Source organism: Tenrec ecaudatus, chromosome 4 (assembly GCF_050624435.1).
Source record: "Tenrec ecaudatus isolate mTenEca1 chromosome 4, mTenEca1.hap1, whole genome shotgun sequence".
Classification (NCBI taxonomy): Eukaryota; Metazoa; Chordata; class Mammalia; order Afrosoricida; family Tenrecidae; genus Tenrec; species Tenrec ecaudatus.
Genome location: NC_134533.1, coordinates 138,941,749 through 138,961,681, shown reverse-complemented (window position 1 = coordinate 138,961,681; position 19,933 = coordinate 138,941,749). Strand labels below are relative to the sequence as shown.

General features: G+C 53.6%; 1 protein-coding gene across 4 annotated transcripts in view; it reads left to right on the top strand.

The window, feature by feature from the left end:
• The first annotated feature begins 797 nt into the window (after positions 1-797).
• The window catches only part of PXYLP1 (2-phosphoxylose phosphatase 1), a 91,018-nt gene continuing 71,882 nt past the window's right edge, over positions 798-19,933 (top strand). For 2 of the 4 annotated variants that reach the window (XM_075546830.1, XM_075546832.1), the window contains exons 1-2: positions 798-1,065; positions 6,356-6,512. The gene's annotated coding sequence lies outside the window, so the exon portion shown is untranslated. Of the gene's footprint in view, positions 1,066-6,089; positions 6,211-6,355; positions 6,513-19,933 lie in introns of those variants that run through there. The other 2 variants (XM_075546831.1, XM_075546829.1) reach the window with 2 other exon arrangements.

Here is a 19,933-nt window from a genome sequence, read left to right as displayed (position 1 = left end):
CTGGACCTGGCAGGACAGCAAGTGTCTCTCGGACGGAAAAACCACTCAGAACGCCCCTCCACCGGAGGGTACCCCGCGTCGCAAAGACCCACGGTAGCAAATCCAGCTAGGTGGCTCCGCGCACCTGCCTGGAGTGTCACGGGGCCTTGGAGAAGCCGGCCCGCGCACGGGGGCGTCGCCCAGAGCTCCCACCTGCAAAGCCGCCGCCGGCGCCGGGGCTGGGGGCTCCTGCAGGCCACCGGGAGGCGGGGGCGCGAGCAGCCGCGGGGCCCGCGGGCGCCCCGGGCCGGATGTGGCCCGCGCCGGAAGAGAGGCCCAAGGGGAGGGGACCGCGGTGACAACCCTGGCACTTGGGGTCCCCGCGGCAGCAGGTCCCGAGTCACCCTGCAGAGGCGGACCCAAGCGCGCCTCCCATTCCCCACGCGGGAGGGAGGCGGCCTCGGGACTGGCCCCGGGCCCCACGGCACCCCCATCAGGGTCCTGGGCCCCAGGGTCGCTGTGCCCCGGCCCCGCCGCCCGGCCGCGCAGCTCCGGCTGCTGCCAAGGCCGATGTGGCGCGGCGCGGCCGGCTCCGCCTCGGGCGGGGGCCGTTCGGTCCCTGCGCGCGGCGCCCGCTGGCCGCGCCGCCCCGCCGCCCTGGGGGCGGGGTCCGCAGCGCCCGGCGCCGGGGAACCGGCGGGCCGACGGGGCAGGGGCGCGGCGGGCCGGCAGGGGGCGCTGCGGGGCCCGCGCTGCCGCGGCCGGTTCGCGCCGCCCTCCCTGCTCGCTCCAGGCGCGCGGGCGGAGCAGGCGGCGGGCGCCGGCCGGGGGGGCCCTGGGCGGTGAGTGCTGCGCGGGCGCCCGGGCCGCTGGGGGTCTGGGGTGCGAGGGAGGGGGACTGCCAGCTTCCGGTCTGAACCCCGCCACCGAGCCCCTCGTCCATCCCGCCGCACGTCCCCAGCCCCGTCCTCCGCCCGCTCCAGCTCCGGCGTCCTCGGGCCCTGGGCGCGAGCCGGCCCCCGCGGCCAGCCCAACGCCTGCCCGGGCCACCCACCCCACCGCCGGCCGCGCCGCCGGCGCCCGCAGGTAGGAAGGCGACGGCAACTTCTCGGCGGCCTTTCCCCGGGTGGGCGCGGGGCTCGCGGTCTGCGGGATTCCGGGTCGGATTGCGTGGTTAGACCCCGACGCAGGGCTCTTGCTCTTGAACTTGCGTCCGTCGCGATCTTTTCTAAGAAGCCGGCTTTGTCCCCACGGGTTGGCTGTGCTCGGAGCCGACTGCCCTCTGGACGGCGGCAGCGGTCTTTCAAGTTGTACCTGGGGGAGGGGGAGCATTCGCGGCACGGGAGGACGCGGAGCCATTTTTTGCCGCTCCGCGGGTGCGTTCAGCTGTGGCGAAGGGCTGTGTGCGCAGCGAGATGGTCACCGCCTGGGTGACCCGGGGCTGCGGGGAGAAGCAAGGATGCTTCGTAGGCATTCAACAAGTACAACCAGGAGAGAGGGCGGTGGGGTCAGATGTGGGTGCGAAGGAGGGAGAGGGAGAGCGACGCTGCACCTCGCCGATGGCCAGGGGCGGGGGGGGGGGTGCGGGGGGGCGGCCACACAACTTGGGGACGCTTGTTGCCATTTGCAGAAGGCCCCTCGAGTGAGCCCCAGTGTGGAGTAGATGGTGCCCTCGCCCACCTCTAAAAACGTGTCGTGACAACTGCTTCCCAGAGGTGCTGCTGGCCTGAAGGGGGGTCCATAGCAGATGGTTTGAAAAAAAACCCTGCTCCCCGGGGAGAGAGGGAGATGCGCAGGCACAGCCGGAAAGCTGCTCAGGAATCTGCCCGGTCCCATCTCTTGGATTTCATTAAGTCTTGGATTAAATTAATTGCCTATTTCTCTCGGTAAAAGAAAGGACTGAGGGGGCTAGCTCTCTTTCAGAGATTGGCTCCTGGCCAGTGCACTCTCGCTGAGGCTTTGGGGGGTGGGGTCTGGGCACCAGCGCTGGCCATTGGATGCCCAGCCTGAAGAGCATTTATGAAACTGCGCAGTCTAGAACTCTTTTTTTTTTCTATTGATTGGCTTGTATAGCAATTAGCTCCATACTCCTTGCTACTGTGTAGCAAATTCCTAAGTAATTACCCCAAGGCCACAGTGGGGCTCAGTCAGGGTCCCCTGAGTGCCCCAGGTTCCTATGGGCATTTCCTTGGCCTTCACCACACTGCTCAGGTGCAGGAGTAGAGCTGTGTCAGTGGCTCCAGCCTGGTATCTGCCCGCCCACCAGGACTTGGTGTCTGGTGAGCAAAGGAATGGAGCCCCATCGGAATCCAGTCCGCCTGTGTGCAAAACCAGAGTTACCGGACGGAGTGCATGGTAGTTTCCCAAGTATTTAGTGACACGTTTAAATTAAGCTGTCTAAAATGTCACTAGAAACAAACTCATTTTTGTGCAAGGGCTAAGCAGAGAGCTCGGCTGCTGGCCTCTCACCGGGGACTGCAGCATTTCAGTGAAGGAAATCAGTTGCCTTCATCCCAGAGTAGGGGTGGCAGTTATTATTGGCTATCCTGGGGAGCTAAGGTGTTTGCTGAGGGGTGAGTCCACTGCAGCTTAACTAGTCAGGCCCTGTGTTATGACTCAGCCTCCCTCTGCATCCACACCTTTGCCCTCTAATGAAGGCTGCTCCCTGGGATGAGCGTGGCCATTCCCAGAGCCCCACTAGCCAGCCTCAGATGGCAGTGTTCTCACTGCATTAGATGTTGCCTCCCTCTCTCCCCAGAAAGCTTTCTGTGCCCCCTTCCTCCCATGTCCGTCAGTGTGATGTGCAGCTCCATTGGAGAAGGGAGGTGGGCATTTGGGGACTGTTTTCTATTCACTGAAGGAGCCCTGGTGACCTAGTGGGTTACATGTTGGGTTGCTAACTGCAAAGTCAACAGTTAAAGACCACCAGCCACTCCAAGGGAGAAAGATGAGGCTCTAAACTCCTAAGATAGTCTCAGAAACTCACAGGCACAGTTCTACTTAGTGTAGGTAGGAATCAATTTTATGGCGGTGAGTAAGTAGTTCTGCCCTTCAGAGAAATGGAGCAAGGTTCAGCCCTTCTGTCCAGGCTGGCCTGGAATGCATGGCTGCAGAGGGAGGCTGAAGGGGTGGGAGTGCCCCAGGCATCCTTCTCCCAGGACTCTGGAAAGGGCTAGAATTCAGAATGGGTTTGGGAACCTGCACTTCCCCTGGCTGTCAAGGCTTATCTTTATTACCCAGACTGTCTCTGTCTACAAGTCTGGCTCTTACCCAGAATCTCTGCAGCTGGTGAAAATCTATTTTCTAGGAGAGGTTTAATTAATGCCTGTAGTTTGTGAGTGAGAGAGGCCGGGAGGGTGAAAGAGAAAAGTATCTGGAAGGGGTCGGGGAGAAAGACTGGCCAGTGCTCCAGGCCCTGGGAACACACAGGGGTAGACTCCAGCCCCATTTACTGGCTCCGGGGCGAGAATCTCAGCTGGCAGATAAGGGTTACTTGTAGGAGTACAGCCACAGAGATAGGAAAAGTGACCCCAGTAATCTGAAGTTGGATGTGTTGAGCCTGCATTTCTACTTTCTAGAAGTTGGCGAGCCAGCGGGGAGTTGTACTTAGCAAAGGTGGGGGCTCCGGGCCTTCTGGATGAAGGTCTAACCACTTCATTGGTGTCTTAGGTGTGAGCTGATGGAACCACTTCACATCTGAGGTGCAGAGGGGAGGACCCAGGGAAATGGCAAAGGAAGCAGCTGCAGGGAGGGCAGTGCCCTGCACTTTGGGGTGCAGGGGGAAAGCTGCATTCAAGCAGGACAGTGGGCACAGGCGTACTGCACAGGGATGCTTCTCCAACGAGCTGGCCAATCTCTCAGGCGTTTATAGGCCTACTGAAGAAGCCACCTGTGAATGCAAATGAGCTGCGGAGTCTGTTAGGTCCCAAACGGCAGGAGGGCCGGAGTGGTTGACCGGGTCTGCGCTGGTACTCCTGGGCTGTAGTTGTGTGGGGGTGGGGGTAGGGGGACACTGGAGCCTTTGGAAAAGAACAGATATGTCTGTAAGGCAGGCAGGTGCAGCTCAGGGACTCTGAAGGGACTTAATGATAGAAAGAACACCCATAAAAGAACTTGGATGCACCCTGTGGTAGCCGTCACCTGCAAGGACCTTCCAAAAGTTCACGGGAATACCACTCTTGGACTGTCATCTTCCTATGAGCTTTTGGAAAACTCCACATATTACCTGCAATGTCCTTCCATTCTTCCCTCCGCACCCCCACCCTTTCCCCATTCCCATCCCTCTGCACCGCACACTTCTTAGCCAGCTCTGGGCTGAGTACCCTGCGATGGAAGAGCCTTCAGGGAGTCCAAGCACACAGGAACTGCTGCAGGCACTAGAAAATGCTCTGCATGATTTTGGAGTCGGTCCCCTCATTTGCACATTTGTGCTTCTGTATTACAAGGCATCCCTCGGCCATCTGCTTGCCACCTGTGTGTTAGGGTGTGTGACCGACTTCCTTACTCCACCAAAAGACCCAAACCCATTCCTAGCATGTCCAACTCTTGCTCCTATAGAGCAGGGCAGGCATGCCCTGCAGGGTCTCCAAGGCTGTCCAGCCTGCGGAAAGCAGAGTGCCGTGCTTTCTCCACCGCCAAGGCTGCTCACAGGTTTCTTCCTTGACCCGGTGCATCGAGTTGGGCCTTCCACGGCCACTCTGTGCCCAGCAGAAAGAAACAGCCCAGGTCTCCGCCAGCCTTACAGGGTGTTCATGCTTCCTGAAGCCCATGGTTGCAGCCGCTGTGTCAGTCCAGCTCCGTGAGGGCTGCCCTCTTCCTTACCAAACATGATGTCCCTTTCCAGGGACCAGTCCCCTGATACCGTCTCCAGAGCACGGACTACTGCGTTTTGCCATCCGCATTCTAATGAGCATTCTGCCTGTTCTTCCTCCAAGACAGATTTGTTTGTCCCAAAGCTGTTATCAATAGCATAGAAACCAGAGCGAAGATCTTTTTAAAGACTGTGATGGAAGTCATTTCACCTGTTTTTTTGTTTTTTACTTTTTCTTATGACTTGGGTGAAGGTTTACAGAGACTATCCTCAGTTTTATGTCCAACAATGAACGCACATTTCGTTTCATCTTCTTGGTCATACTCCCTCAGTGCAACCTCTCTTGCCCCCCAACCCCTCTGTAGGGTCAGTCCTCCTCTGTCGCTGCCTGTCTGGACCCTGTCCCTGGACAGTACTCCCTTCTGAATTTCAGTCGTTGGCTATTCTAATGCGCCTTACTGTTCACCTCAGAGATGTGTCTGTTGTTTGCCTGGAAATCGGACCACCCAGGTGAGTTCAGCTTCAGGCCTGAAGCTGCCAAAGGCCATGGTCTTGAGGGCCCCTTCAGTCTCCATCCGACCAGGAAGCCTGACCTCTTTTCTGATTTTAAATTTTGTTCCACGTTTTTCTTCTACTCTGTCTAGGATTTAATGTACCTGGTTTTGACACTTCCCTCTCTTTCCTCTTTGTGGTTAGGATCAACATTTACAAAAAATTTCGCTTGAGAACTCTTTGCCCTACCCCGCAATTATGTGGAAGAGCACTTGCCTTTCCCAGTAACAGCCACAGCATGCTTTCCCAAGTCACCCACCTTCTCGCAGCCAACACCAGCCTTCAGAGATTCTGCCTGATCAGGGGGGTTTTGAGCTTTTTAATTATAAAGTAAAATGAAGCTCGTGCTTGCTAATTTTATAACCTGCTAATATAGGAGAGTCTAAAGTGAGAATAAAACACTTCCTGGGCTCATTACCTCTTTTTGCTTCTAAAATAGGAATAGGCAGTTGGAATGCAGGGAGAGAGAAGTGGTGATAGTAATAGCACAAGTGTTTGGAAGCACTGAAGTAATGTGGGGGGTGGGGCTTCCATATTCTTATGGAAATAAAGTATTAAGTGTTAAACACCATGACTAAAACATGGAGATAAGTACATATGGCATTCCATAGATGTATTTGCACATGTAGAACTTTGTACAAGTATAGATTGGTTAAGTATTGAAGTTTCGATCCAAGTTACTTTATTGGGAAACATCTATTGCAAAGGACCCTGGGCAATGCAAAAGGTGAAACACTGGACGACTAACCAGGGAACTGGCAGTTCGAAGCTATTCGACATGCTGCGGAGGAAAGGCCTGGTGGTCAGTGTGCGTAAAGATTGGTTTCCATGAAGAAAACCAGAGGAATCTCGATTCTTCGGTGTGGCAGGTGGGCACCATGAATCCAGATGGGCTCAGCAAAGGGTTTGGCTTGGCTTTGTTGCTTGTTGTGCTTATATGCTAGGTTTATGCAGCGCCCTGGGTGCATAGACATGGGTGATGATGTCTGTGATCTCCTTCTGTCCTTCTATCAGGTCTTGGATCCACTTAGAGCTGGGCAAACAACGACTCAGAGCTGTTCACAGGTTCCCACAGTCCGCATGGCCACTGACAGCCGAGAGTACCTATCTCTGGGCAGAGCAATCTGAGGCAAACCTAAGTATTCCTGCTACAGTTGCTTCGTCACCAAAGGTGTGTACATCCATATTTGCAGATCGTAACGAATGCCCTGCGTCTGAGTAAAAGTGGGCTTGAGTTTCCTTTAAAGTGTCCTGTGCATCAAACAAAAACAACACGGAGTCGCGGAGCACTGCCAGGAGCCTCCTGGCAGGGTTGACAAACTTCAGGGCAGGTTTGCCAACCTGCACACTGGGGTGGATACAGCACCCTGTGGGGTCAGGAGCACAGACTGGGAAGCCAGGCAGCCTTTGAATCTCAGATCTGCTGTTACTACCTTATGGAGGTGCACAAGTTACTTAACCTCTCTCTGCCTCAGTTTGAGCATTCAGAAAATCCATAGGGCCCTTGGTGGTACAAATGGTTAACAGGTTTGGCTTAACACACAAGGCCTCAGAAGAAAGGCCTGGTGATCTCCCCTAGACTTCACCATTGAAAACTGTGTGGAGCTGTGTTCGACTGGGTACTTCAGAGAAACAAATCCACAGAAACTCAAGTGTAAGAGTTTTAGATAAAGGGTAAGTGCACATCAAGAAAACATCCCAACCCAGTGCAGCCCAAATCCATTAACCCATATGTCCAACACCAATCCACAAAGTCTTCCTCCATCTCACAAAACACAATCTATGATGCCGACTGCAGGAGGAAAGCCGAATCCGTGAATGTGTAAGCATCTGAACGCTGGCAGGGGTCTCCACACGGCTGCTCCAGCACCCAGGGCTACATCAGGGTAGGTCCATGTGGCTTCTCCTCAGGGATGTTTTGCAGGAAGTCAGCCTTGCCAGCTGAAGCAGAAACTGCTAAGGCAGCCGCACCCTGGTGCGACCATTACAAAGCAAGAGACCTGAGAACTAAAAAGGCAAGGCTCACCGAGCCATTTATCTCTCTGCCTTCAATTAACCCCAAATGTGTTTATCAGCCAGGTTGGCACAATAAACTAACTGCCTCCGGAGCACAGCTGCATTCTGACACACATGGGCTTCCCGAGATTGGAATCTCGGCATCCAGGTAATAATACTTGCCCTCTAGCACTGGTATAAGGTTACATGAGATCATGCCTAGAACAGTGAGCTGCTATAAAACATTCTTCATTTCTTGAAAACACCTTGAATACTTTATCCTAAACTGCACCAAGACAGTGGGCACAGGGTCATTTATAATGCCCATGTGGTCTCTAGCCCCATGACATTTACATTATATGTAAGTTCACAGATAGGAGCTCTGGTTGCATAGTGGTTTCATGGTCAGCTGTTAACCACAAGGTCAGCCGTTCAGAACCACCAGCCCGCAGCTCCTCAGGAGAAAGATGAGGCTTTCCACTCCTGTAAGGCTAAAAATCCCACAGGGCGGGTCTTTCCTGTCCTGAGTCACGTTGAGGCACAATCACCTCAATGGAAATTGATTTGGATGGGGTGGTGGTGTTTAGTTCACAATGAAGGTCAAGACTGGCAGCGCTGATGTATTTGCCAGGCATTCACCTGGCTTGGGCTACCTGTGATGGTCCTGAGAGGCTGGGGTGTGGCCTGCAGGCCACCACGGGGTACTGATGATCTTTGGCTGTTGCACATTAGTCTGACATGGTCTTGCCCACTGTTTAAGACAAAAACTCCAAAACCAAACTCACTACTATTACATCAGTGCTGACTCATCACGCCCACCTGTGGACTTCCAAGACTGTAAGTGTTTACAGGGGTAGAAAGCTCAGTCTACTAATGATTTCAAACTGTGCCCCCACTATACCACCAGGGCGCCCCTGTTCAAGATAGGTACTCAATTTTGATGGGTCTGTGTGTGGTTGTTCCTGTTCTGACCGTCACTCGTGGCCACAGGTTGCTAGCGGAGAGTGTGACCAGCAGCCATAGACTCGGCATTTACTCGCCTGGTTTATGGCAGTGTTCCTGGTGTCTGTAGACAGAGTGGTACCCTGGCCGCTTGTCTAGCTGGCTCTGTGCAGCAGCCCCGGGGCCCTAGATTTCATCCTCACCTCTTCTCTGGGTGGGAGGGAAAGGAGGGTTAGTCACTGGTCTTGAAAAGGGTGGTCCCTTCTTGTCAGACCCAGCCCTAGCTGGCTCCATGTGTTCTGTAGAGATGTGGCTGAATGGCAGCTGTCCCAACCAGCACTGGCATCACAGACCTGGGCAGGGGCAGGGCCCTCCAGCAAAGGACCTGACAAACAAAAGCAAACGCTTACTGTCAAGTCAGTTCTGGCTCATAGTGGCCCCAGGTATGTGAGAGTAGAACTGTGCATCATAGTGTTCGAGGACTGTGCCCTTTGGAGGGAGGAAGATGGCCTTTCTACTCTCAGAAACTCACAGGGGCAGTCCTGCCCTGCCCTGCCCTGTAGGGTTGCTATGAGTCAGCTTTAGATGGCGATGGCCTGAGTTTGGTTTTCGGTGTGGTGACCTTTGGAAGCAATTCACTAGGTCTTTCTTCCAGGGCACCTGGGAGTGGTGTTGAACTGCCAGCCTTTCAGACCTGTAACCACTGATGCCCCTCGGGGCGTCAGCGGATGGGGACTGAGCGTCTTGCTGCTCTGGGAGTACTGTGTGCCGTCAGTCCACAGTCCAAGCGGAAAACCAGAATCTCTTTCTTTAATGGGGAGCCTGCTGCTTTTTGTTCAGCTTTCAACTCTTGGAATTTGAAGTAAATGAGGTTTTGTCTTTACTTTTTCCAATACTTGCCCCACCCTTAGAAAATAAAGAAAGGGCAAATAATGCCTTTCACTTTTTCAAACCACATATATTTCGTGTAGGCCCCCTCGACTTGTGTGCTGTCCCCAGAGGTTCTGCAGGGCTGCTTCCCCTCGTCCCAGTTGCCCCTGAGTCTCCAGCAAGTCTCCTGCTGCCTCTCTGGTTCCACTTCACTGCCTAATGGAAACACTGAACCGAAGAACCAAAGCTTGGACATTTATGGTCAAAAATCATGGCATCGATTTCTTTTTTTGGCTCGTCTTCAAGCTGAAGAACTGTGTCTTCTATAAGAAATCAAATCCACACTAGGGGACCACTCAGCTCAGAAGGCAGGAAGATTGCCGTCTGTCACATCATCCCCTGCTCCTGCATCAGCCAGCAGCCAGCTGAGTTTTCCTTGTGCATCTTCTAGAAAGACCGCTGGTTGTCTACTTGATGGTGCTCGATGACTCTACTTGCAGTCAGTCAGTGCAGCCAGCTTGCTGGGGACAGTGCTGTGTTTTTCCTTGCCTTTCAGCTTGAGAAGCGTAGACTCTGTAGTGTTAGAAAGGATGTCAGGGACTCCTTGTCCAGGTACCTGCCGAGGCCTCCTGCTCGCCCTCCCCTGGAGTAGCATCCATCACACTGCCTGCCTCCCGATGGTCTTCCCATGGGCTAGACTCCAGCTTGGCCAGAGGGCAGGGGCCAGGACCAGCTCACCCCTGAATGGCCAGACCTCAGCACACGACTGGCACAAAATGGGCCTCAGTGAAGATTGGGTAAAGGCACGGAGCATATCAATAGGTTTATGTTGGCTGCAAGGAAGCAAAGCACTACCTCAGTGATGTAAGCAAATAGCAGTTTGTTTTCTGCACAAGGAACAAGATGTTCGCACGGAGGTGTATGCTGGCGGTGATGTCAGCGGCTAATGCTGGTCGCTGTCAATTGTCTCTGCCTTCGTGACAGCAAAATGGCCACTTAGGGAAGGAACGGGCACCAGCACATGGGGTCCTTTGCAGGAAAGTCCAGCTTGCCCAACAATGCCCCCGTCACAGTCAGGAGAGGCTTACTGCCAAAGATGCCTCAAATATCATAGACACTTAATTTTTGCTCTCGTAAAATCTGAAATGGCAGCTGTTGATTGTTTAGGGCGTCTTCCAAGAGGTGACTCAGGGGCCCAGGTCCCAAGGCAGCCTGTGTACCTTCACATCAAGCAGGGGACAGGAAGGAGGTTGGTGTGTGGGAAGGCTCCATGGGCCAGGTTTGGTGATGGTGAATGACTTCCATGGAATCACTTCTATTGGCCAAATCACATGACCACACCACCTGCAAGGGGAGCTGGGAAATGTGGTCCAGCCGTGTGCTGAGGAGGATGACGCGAGATGGGTTTCATAATTCCTCGGCAGTAGTCTGTGCCACACTGTCCTAAAACCTGGGTTTCTCTTACCAAGGAGAGAGGAGTGGAGATTGAGGGGCAACTGTCTGGCTCAGCAGGAAACACAGTGCTAAGAAGGCTCCAGGGAGCGCACCTCTCATTCCCAAGCGACCCTCGGCCCTAAGCCCCCGCCCTTCCCCCTCTTGCTCTTGGGGGCTGGACCCAATAACTTGGCAGGACTGTGGAAGGGCCCGCTGATCCCTTAGCAGCTTTGTGGCAGTGACTCTGATCCAGTCGGCTCAGCAGTCAGAGATTGCCCCTGAAGGAAATCATATCAGCTCCCCCAAGCCAGGCCCCCCTGAGAACTCCTTGCCCTCAAGTGTCCCCAGCATTTCAACATCCCCCTTTCTCTACAGCCCCCACCACAGCTTGCGTGAGGAGAGAAAGAGGCCAAACAAGCAAAGGTCTCATCGTCATTGTGTCACTTCTGGCTGATCGCCCCCTCCAAGACAGGGTGGAAGTGCTCTGGTGGGTTTCCAAGGCTGGAACTCTATGGGAACCACTGGTGGTTTCAAACTGCTGTCCTTACAGTTAGCAGCCCCAGAGAGAGTCCTGCGTGCTCCCTGATGGAATCCTGTGAGAAAGGTTTGCCCACATTTTCCGCAGCACACAGTGATGAGCAGCCCACCGAGTTATGGATTTCAGAGCTTGTTTCTGACTCAGTTTGTGGAAAGTGTAGCGGCTGCTTCTCTATCCGCCACACCCAGCCAGCCTACTGCTCTTCCTTCCCTCCTCCTTCCACAAACCTGCTGCGCTGCGCAGCCCCACCCGCTCTGTTAACATAGAGTCCTGAGGGAAGGGCAGGTCTTAAGGACGGTGTGAGACCTTGCCCAGCCTTGGGTAGGCTGACATTTGCACTGAGTTTAAGGATGAGTGGGAGTCTGACTCCGGACACACGGGTGAGTTCTGCAGTGGGGCGTAGGGCTTCAGGTCTGGGATTGCTGAGTGGTCCAGTGTTCTTGAAGTGGGGTGAGCTTGTGTGGTCACTTGACATTGCTATGTGCCGGAGGTCAGAGTCCGGTCTGGGAGAGGAGCCCCAGCTGCAGGGGAGACGGGAGCTCTGAGGAGGGCTTGCCTGCTGTCCCGACTCCACGGTGGGCCCTAGCACCCTGTGCCATCCTCACCGCTCATGCCCAGCCCTCTGTCTCTGATCGTGTCTGCTCCTTTTCTGGGGCATGACTCAGCCTATACAAATAGAGGCTGGCAGCGGCCCACTAGCATGGAGCTGGTGTGGGAAGCCGACACTGTCATTACAGATCGAGAGAGGGGCCAGCAACATTTTTGATTAGGCGCTTTCTTGGAGCCCGAGAATGAGGTTCTAAAGATGGTTTCCACTTTTTCCCCCTTGGACACACTTCAATACTTCAGGCTCCTTGGCTCAGAATATGTCCTGCTTGTGTCTGCTGCCCGCCTGTTCCCCTCGTGCACACAGCCCCTGTGGCCACATGGAAAGGAGCGTTTAATACTGCCAGGCACCAGCGAGGGCTCTGTAGGCGGCCGAGTCACAGCCTTGGGCGCTGGAGGTGCTCTTCTGGCATCACACACCCGCCTGCGGGCATACCTGGCAGGAAGGCCGGCCAGCTGCCGGAGGGAGAGGCCAGGCCTCCAATCAGCGGGCTTATCTCTTCCCCCTGGAAATGAGGGCCGAGCTGAGGGTTTGGCCAGCTGTCAGTTGCTCTCCTGCTGATGAGTGGCCCCAGATGTCCTCCTTGCTCCCTCCTGCCCTGCTGATTGCCGTGGCGGGACTTGACCGTGCTGCGGAAGCACTTCACCTGTAGGTCGTGGCGTGTGACTTTCAGATGCTAACCTCGGGCCCGTCCGCCAGGTGCCTGCGCGCTTGCCTTGTGCCAGAGCTGCAGAGGGTGCACATGAAGTGAGGGAGAGGAGGAGGAGAGCCGGAGTGTATGCATTACAGTGCTAAGCACTTTCCATGACGTATGTCAGCAAGCCCCTTCCACAGCCCTTTGAGGCAGGTGGTGCTAGAGTGGGACTGTGATGTAAGCCCCATGAGGGCAGGCCTTTCTTTCTCTCTGTGTTGTCCCCATCGTGTACAGCAGTGCTTTGGCCTGTAGCAGGCGCTCAGTAAACAGTGTTGGCCAATTAAAGGACTCAACATTTGCAGTCAGACTGACCTGAACACACACTTGCTGGGTCACAGAGTAAAAGCTGGATCTCTGCTGCAGGGAGGCAGCAGGAAGTGTGGCTGAGCCCAGCTCTGCTGCCCCAGGACTGGTACTTCCTGGATAGCACCGTAAGAGGGCCTGCAGCCTCCCTGTCCTGACCAAACTACCAGTTGTATCCTGATGAGTTAAGGGCCCCCGATGCCAGAGCCCAGAAGGCTGGAGGGTGTGTCCTTGCTGTCAGAGTGGAGTGGATCCATCAGCAGCCCGCAATGACATTGCTATATCCTACGACCTGCATCTTGCTGCGCCTGGCCTCAGAAAGGCTCCTCGTCTGGCCCCAGCGGCCCTGCACCTGCTCACTGACAAGTCAGCGGCCTGTGAGCCACAGCTGTGCACAGGGCGCTGGGCTCCTCGGCCTGCCTCTTTCCCTCCCACATCCTGCATCATCTGTGCAAGGCCCCTCCGAATCAGACTCATGCCCTCCCTGCCCTGCCACAGGATGTTTTCATTTTTTTGATCCAAGTACGTACCATCAGGGACACACCAATAATTTCTGCATGTGCAGTTTGGTGACACTGGCTACACGCCGCAAGGTCTGCAGCTCTCGCTGGTCTTTTCCACATCACTCTGCCAGCAGCGTCTTCCACTCCCTGCCCACTAAGCTGTCCACCCAGCCTTTCAAGTTGGCAATTTGATCTCACATGGAGAATTCTCTAAAACTGAGAATGTAATGTTCGGTTAAGGCACAATGCTCAAAACAAGTGGGCTTGGGCCCTGGCAGTGGTGGTGCTTCAAAAGGGACTTCGTACGCTGGTTGTGGTTTAACGTGTCCCGTTTAAGATGATCTCAGCAATGGTTTCAGGGCTCCTCCAGCCTGAGAAAGTCCGGATTCACTGAGAATGCTATATTTGGTTCCATACCCTCCACCCCTTTTGATGAGGGTGGTTTTTTTTTTTTCTTTCAAATACCAGTCTGTTCTTCTGATCTCAAGGCAAAGGCCTGCCCATGGGATGTTAACACAGTTCATGCCCCGTGAGAAGGCCTCTGACCATCCTGCACCTGTGCTCCCCCTTCCCAAGCTCTGCAGCCTGGGCCTGTCTGCGGTGTGTTCCCTATTGGTGGTCCTAGAGCCCTGGGTTCTGCAGGTGTGCCAGGCTGTGCCTCAGTGGGATACCCGGCCCCTCCCGTACACCCCGTGCAGCGTTGATTGTATCTGCCGGGCACCTCAGCTTCCATGCTGCATTGAGATTTGAAAGAGGACACTTTCAAAACTGCTCAGCCCTGGCTTTTCTTGTTTCGCACGTGCTGCTTGTGAAATCTTGCTTAACACACTCTGCTCAGCAGATCTGCCATCCCCTTGCTGCATTCTCCTTCCTCACTTTGAAAGGACTGCAGGCAGAAGCACACCAGCCTGTGTGATCACGAGGTGTCGAAGGCATCAGGTATCAGAAAGCAAAGAACAAAAATCATATCATTGTGAATGAGGGCAGTGCAGATTGGAGACCCAAGACCCATCTGTAGGCACCTGGACATCCCCTTACAGAAGGGTGGGGAGGAGACCAGCTAGTCAGGGTGCAGTGTCGCAATGATGAAACATACAACTTTCCTCTAGTACTTCCTCCCTCTTTCCCTCCCACCCCACTATCATCATCCCAATTCTACCTTACAAATCAGGCTAGACCAGAGGATGTACACTGGTACAGATAGGAACTGGAAACACAGGGAATCCAGGGCGGATGATCCCTTCAGGACCAGTGCTGAGAGTGGTGGTACCAGGAGGGTGGGGTGGAAAGGGGGAACCGATTACAAGGATCTACATATAACCTCCTCCTTGGATTGACAACAGAAAAGTGGGTGAAGGGAGACATTGGATAGTGTTAAGATATGACAAAATAATGATTTATAAATTATCAAGGGTTCATGGTTGGAGGAGGGAGGGGGGAAAATGAGCTGATACCAAGGGCTCAAATAGAAAGCAAATATTTTGAGAATGATGATGGCAACAAATATACAAATGTACTTGACACAATGCACGTATGTATGGATTGTGATAAGAGTTGTACGAGCCCCCAATAAAATGATTTAAAAAAAGAAAGAAAGTGATACAGGTATGGTGTAGAACATTTGGAAGATTCAGGAACGTGTCGATGAGAAAGTAAGTTTCCAGGATCCTTCCCCTCTTAAAGAGCTGCCTTGCTCTTGTAAGTAAACAAAACAGGTGGCAGGTGATCCTAGCACAGCCACCCTCGACGTTTAGGGCAGATTTTCTATCCAGTGATCTCCTTTGTCTTAGCTGCTAATGTTATTTCTTTAAAAATAGCTAGAAATACAAAAATTTAAGTATATTAAACAAAAACAAAATAAATCTTGTTCCCAACTCTGGCTCAGACCCATGGTCCAGTCTTCCAAAAATATCTTCCCTCCATGTTGACGTCAAATTGTACATGCTGTGTGGTAGCTTACTGTTTTGACTTCGCAGTGTAACCCTTCACCATGTATTATGAATCTTTTGTTTGTTGTTATATCTATGTAACACATTTCTTTTTAAATTAACAAAATATTTGAGTAAATATTGGAAAATCCTTCCAGTGCTTCCCATGAGATGACCATTATCAATTTGGGGCTACCTCTGTAGGACTTGTTCTGTACGCGAGCATATGTATGTTTTTCCCAAGTGAACTTCCACTGTGCCGATTTTGCTGGCTATCTTGTTTTCACTTGGCTGTGGAGGAAGGTACCAGCCCCCCCACCTGCTAATCATGGATTCGATATGCGCAATTGTACGGTTGAGATATACAAATATTATAATAAAGTCATAGAGAGCACGAGAGATAGAAGAGATCTTGAAATAATGGAGTCAGACACATTTCGTGGTAGTATGCTCACCTCAGCCCCGCTTGGTGGTCCAGGTGGAGAGAGGAGGAGGGGAAGGAGGACACAGGGAAAGGAAACAGGAGCTAAAAAGGGGAAGTAGACCAGAGGCCAAGGGAGAGGAGCCCCAGAGAACTGTTTATCGCTAACCCAGGCCTATATATCCTTGGGGCGGGGGGCGGGGGGGCATGCAAGCCCACTGATTACTGGTAAAGACTTACATCACAGGAAAGGGTTGTGCTGTAGGTAATACAGCAATGAGAGGGGGACAATCTAGGGATATACCCGCAATAGGAAGAGGAGGAATTGGGAGTATACATGTGACAAGAAGGGCGGATCCTAGATTCAGGATGGCAGTCTAACTTTGGATGTCACTGAGCAGGTTTGACCTGTTTTCTGGATCTCCATAGAAACCATTATCAGGAGGGTGTAAACCCCACCCACAGGCACTAAATCATGGCTGTAAGCCTTTAGGGAAAAGTAGCCCATTGTCCTTAACAGCGGGGAGTGGGCCCTACCAGTCCAGACAGTGGTCTGGCAACTGACTGCCTTCAGGGAGGTAACTTTACCATTAGCTGCAAGCAGTGTCCCGAGTCTAACATATTTGGGGGAGAAATCTTTCTGTTTCCCACACTTGGAAGTATGTCTTCAAGCCGTGCCCATACCTGCACCACTTTCTTTACCAAGGCTGCCGCACAGCCGTTGTGTGGACCAGCTTTTCTTTCTCCACTTGGAGGGTTTATCAGGTTAGATGGGTATTTGGGTTGTTTTGAGGATTTTATCATTAACTCCCAATACTGCTTTGTATACATGAGTGAACACTTTTCTAGATTGCAGACTCAATATAATAATTCTTGGGGCAAAAGGTGTACATGTTTTTGTTTGAACTGAGAGGAACGGCAATGGGGCTCCTTAAAGATTATGGCCAAGAAAGCCCTATGGAGTAAGTCTACTCTCTCCTGTGGCCTCTAAGGAGTCAGAATTGGCCCGACCACCAGCACCAGGAAACGGAACCAAATTCTCTGTCATTGAGTCGACTGTGACTCCTCCTGGTCCTGCGGGACAGGGCAGAACTGCCCCTGCGTGTTTCCCAGATGAACTGCCAGTGCATTCGCTCTGATACTGCTTCAGGGATTGGAATGCAGGAGCCCCTTCCCTCGCTAGAGATCATCTAGGTTTTGTACCCGGAAATGTAAATGTGGAAATAGCCTCTCATCCTTTAATTTGCATTTCTCTCCACCCTGCTTTCCCCAAGGGGACTTCCAAAGGTTTGTGGGAATATCCCATTATCTTTTAGTTCGGTTTTCCCAAGAACTTGCTGAAGCCCCGTCATACTTAGGGCCATTGAAAACAATTCGCGTGTCAGTCAGCACTGAAGTATCATAGGACCCGGCAGTAGCACTCTTGGTATGTCCCCTACAGATGACGCCCAGCCGTGTCCACAGCAGCATTCCTCACAAGAGCAGGAAGATGGGCGCAGCCTCCGTGCCCAGTGGTGGAGAATGGGTCAGTACCCTTTAGTACACCCGCAGTGCAGTGCTAGGCCTGGGGCAAGACTCCTGAGGGCAGTCTGCAGCACTCAGGACACGGGGACATTCTGCTAAGTGAATTAGTCAAAAACAAAGGGACACATGTTGTGTGAGATCACTGTTATTTCATGTTAAAAGAAGCAGGCTGTGATGTCTCCCAGGGGTGGGATGGGAAGGTGGAAAGGGGAAGCAATGGGCTAGAGGGAGACAGGGTCAACTTCCCTGAAGGGGAAGAGCAAGCCGCTGGGAGGCTTGCTAGTGGTTTAGCCCGGTGAATGCAAACCTGAAGAGGGCATGTAGAGCCCCGTCTAAGCGGCACGCAAGCAAGGACGGCCGCTGGGCCCAGTTCTCCTTTTGCGTGCGCTCGGGTGCTTTCTGAGTCCTCCCCGTCTTCAGATGCTCGTCTGTTCAGAGGTGTCCTCTCCTAGTAAGGTATTGTCCTCATTTACTTCTGCTTGGCATCACCCACAACCCACACTGGACATGACACAGAATGGGAAGGCAGGGAAGTCATGGCCAGCGCCCTCTGGAGGCTCCACACAGGGAGTAGGAATTCAGTTAAACTCCAACTTCTCAGTGTGTTCAAGGATTTGACAGGGAAGTGCCTGGAATGTCCGTTCATGATATATACGGACACTTCTCTTTGCGTTAAAGACTAGGAAACGCGTGCACTCTGCTCCGAGAAGGACATGGAAACCCCTTTTGATGGGAGTTGGAGGCGGTGGTGATTTGTGAGCATTGAACATCAGCAGAAGCATCCAGGAAGCAACGCGGCGGCATAGGAAGGACACCGAGGTGACTGCACTGCTGCGGAAGCCTGGAGAAGGCACGCCACGGAGGGTCCCTGGGGTGTGGGTGGGTCTGGAAAGGCTGGTGGAGGGACAGGCTGGCAGTGGGAGGCCGACTTCTGCTCGGCATTGGTGAGACCTCGCTCAGAAAGAGCACCTTCTAGTCACAGCTGGCTGAACGTGGCCAGTTTTCAGACTCGCTCTGCCACACACCCGGATGCCAGTCCCAGGCCAGGTGTTGGCCGGCGCTGGAGACACGTTCCTGCTGCTGTTGTGGCATAAGGCCAGCCGCGGGAGCCAGCCAGCCAGCAGGAACCTCAAGGTGGTTATGTGATGATGTAATAAGCATCCTGAGAAGTATCATGAAGGAGAAGGCAGGGTGGCCTCAGCGTGCCCGACAGGATGCTGACCCAGCCAGGACTTCCAGGGCAGCCGCCCTGAGAAAGTGACTCCGTTAGAGCCAAGAGCCTTGCAGGAGAGGAAAGGTGGTGGGAGGGGTGGTGTGCTGCCTGGGGAGAGACCCAGAGGCAGGTGGCTGGTGGCTGAAGGAAGCCACTCACTCGTTTATTCATTCACTCCGATACGGATGCTGGGCCCGCTCTGGTTGGTAAGGTTCCAAGTCTGAGACTCCTCCTCACTCGGATGCATGGGGACCCCCTGTGCTACAAAGCAGGGCTGCTGCAGGGGGCTTTCCTAGAAAGCCCGGGGCCCGGCCTTCTGGAGAGCCTCTGGGTAAGCTCACACTGTCAATCTTTAGGTTAGTCATTGATCGCAAGTCAAGGAAGCACACTGTCGCTTCCTAATGTCATCCTTGAATTTGGTAGCTTAGCAACAACCAACATTTTGCTCTTGGGGGTGGACAGGCACTGCTGGCTTGCTCTTGCTCAGGTCTGCCTCGAAGTGACAGTTGCTCAGTGACTGGCCTGAGACCTTCCAAGGCCCCCTCACTGCCGTCCATGGTGCCTGAATGGAGGAGTTCAACACTGCGCTGCCCCGCGGGGCTCCACAGGCATCCCTCTGGTCTCTGGGGTGTCTCAAGTGGTTTCTCCAGCCTGGTGGCTTCAGGGTAGCCTGATTTCCACGATGAATGCCCCAAGAGAAAGAGAGCCAGGAGGAATCCACGTGGACTCTTCAATGCCCTTGGTGGCATGCGCCACCGTTTCCATCACATCCTTTGCATCAAAGTAGTTCCACAGGTGTGCTCGAAGCTCTCGGAGCCCTTCTTGATGGGAGAAGCGACAGAGCCAGTGTGGACATGCTTTAAAGCCACACACTGTCAGCTCTGCTCTCCTGAGCATGTCTGCCTTAGCTCAAACTCAAATTTCTCCACTCACCAGAGTTCTCCGGGAAAGTTGTCTGCTGGCCCCATGTAGTTGCTCCAGCAGGTGCCCAGAAGTCTTACCTCCCTCCCCCACCCAAGACACAGCAGAGACACTGTTTTCTCCATCTCCAGGGCCAGTCCCACTGGAGTTTAACGTCACCTGCCCAGTTTCCCACCTCCCTGATGTGGTTGTGGGTTGTGCAGAGGGCTGTGCATAGACACAAGTCCCTTAAGAACCAAGCTGTCCCTTGGGGCTGAGCGAGAGTGAGGGTGGCTGAATGCTGGCGTGGGTGAGGCGGGGCCTGTCAAGCCCTGGACCAGAGTGGGTCTTTGTCTAAGAGCATCTTGGGAAACCACGAGCAGCTCAGTGGCCACGTGCGGGGAAGATGAGAGAACATGGGCCTCCCTGGAAGAACCAAGCTCTTACATTATGTTTGAAAATGAACCTGTTGGAGTCATTTCATTTTGTTGCAAAAGAAAGCTTTCAGACGCGCTCGTAGCTGAAGGAAAGGTAAACACAAGATGCATGTCCCGAGTGGATCGCCTGTGGCCAGATTAGTGGTGTGGCTCCACCTAGTTGTCACAGTTAGTGAGCAGTTAGCCTTTCATAACCAACAGAGTCCACGAGAGAACTTGGTCAGCACCGTCTCCGACACATGCCCGCCACGACGTCCTATAACACACCACCACTTACGCCGGT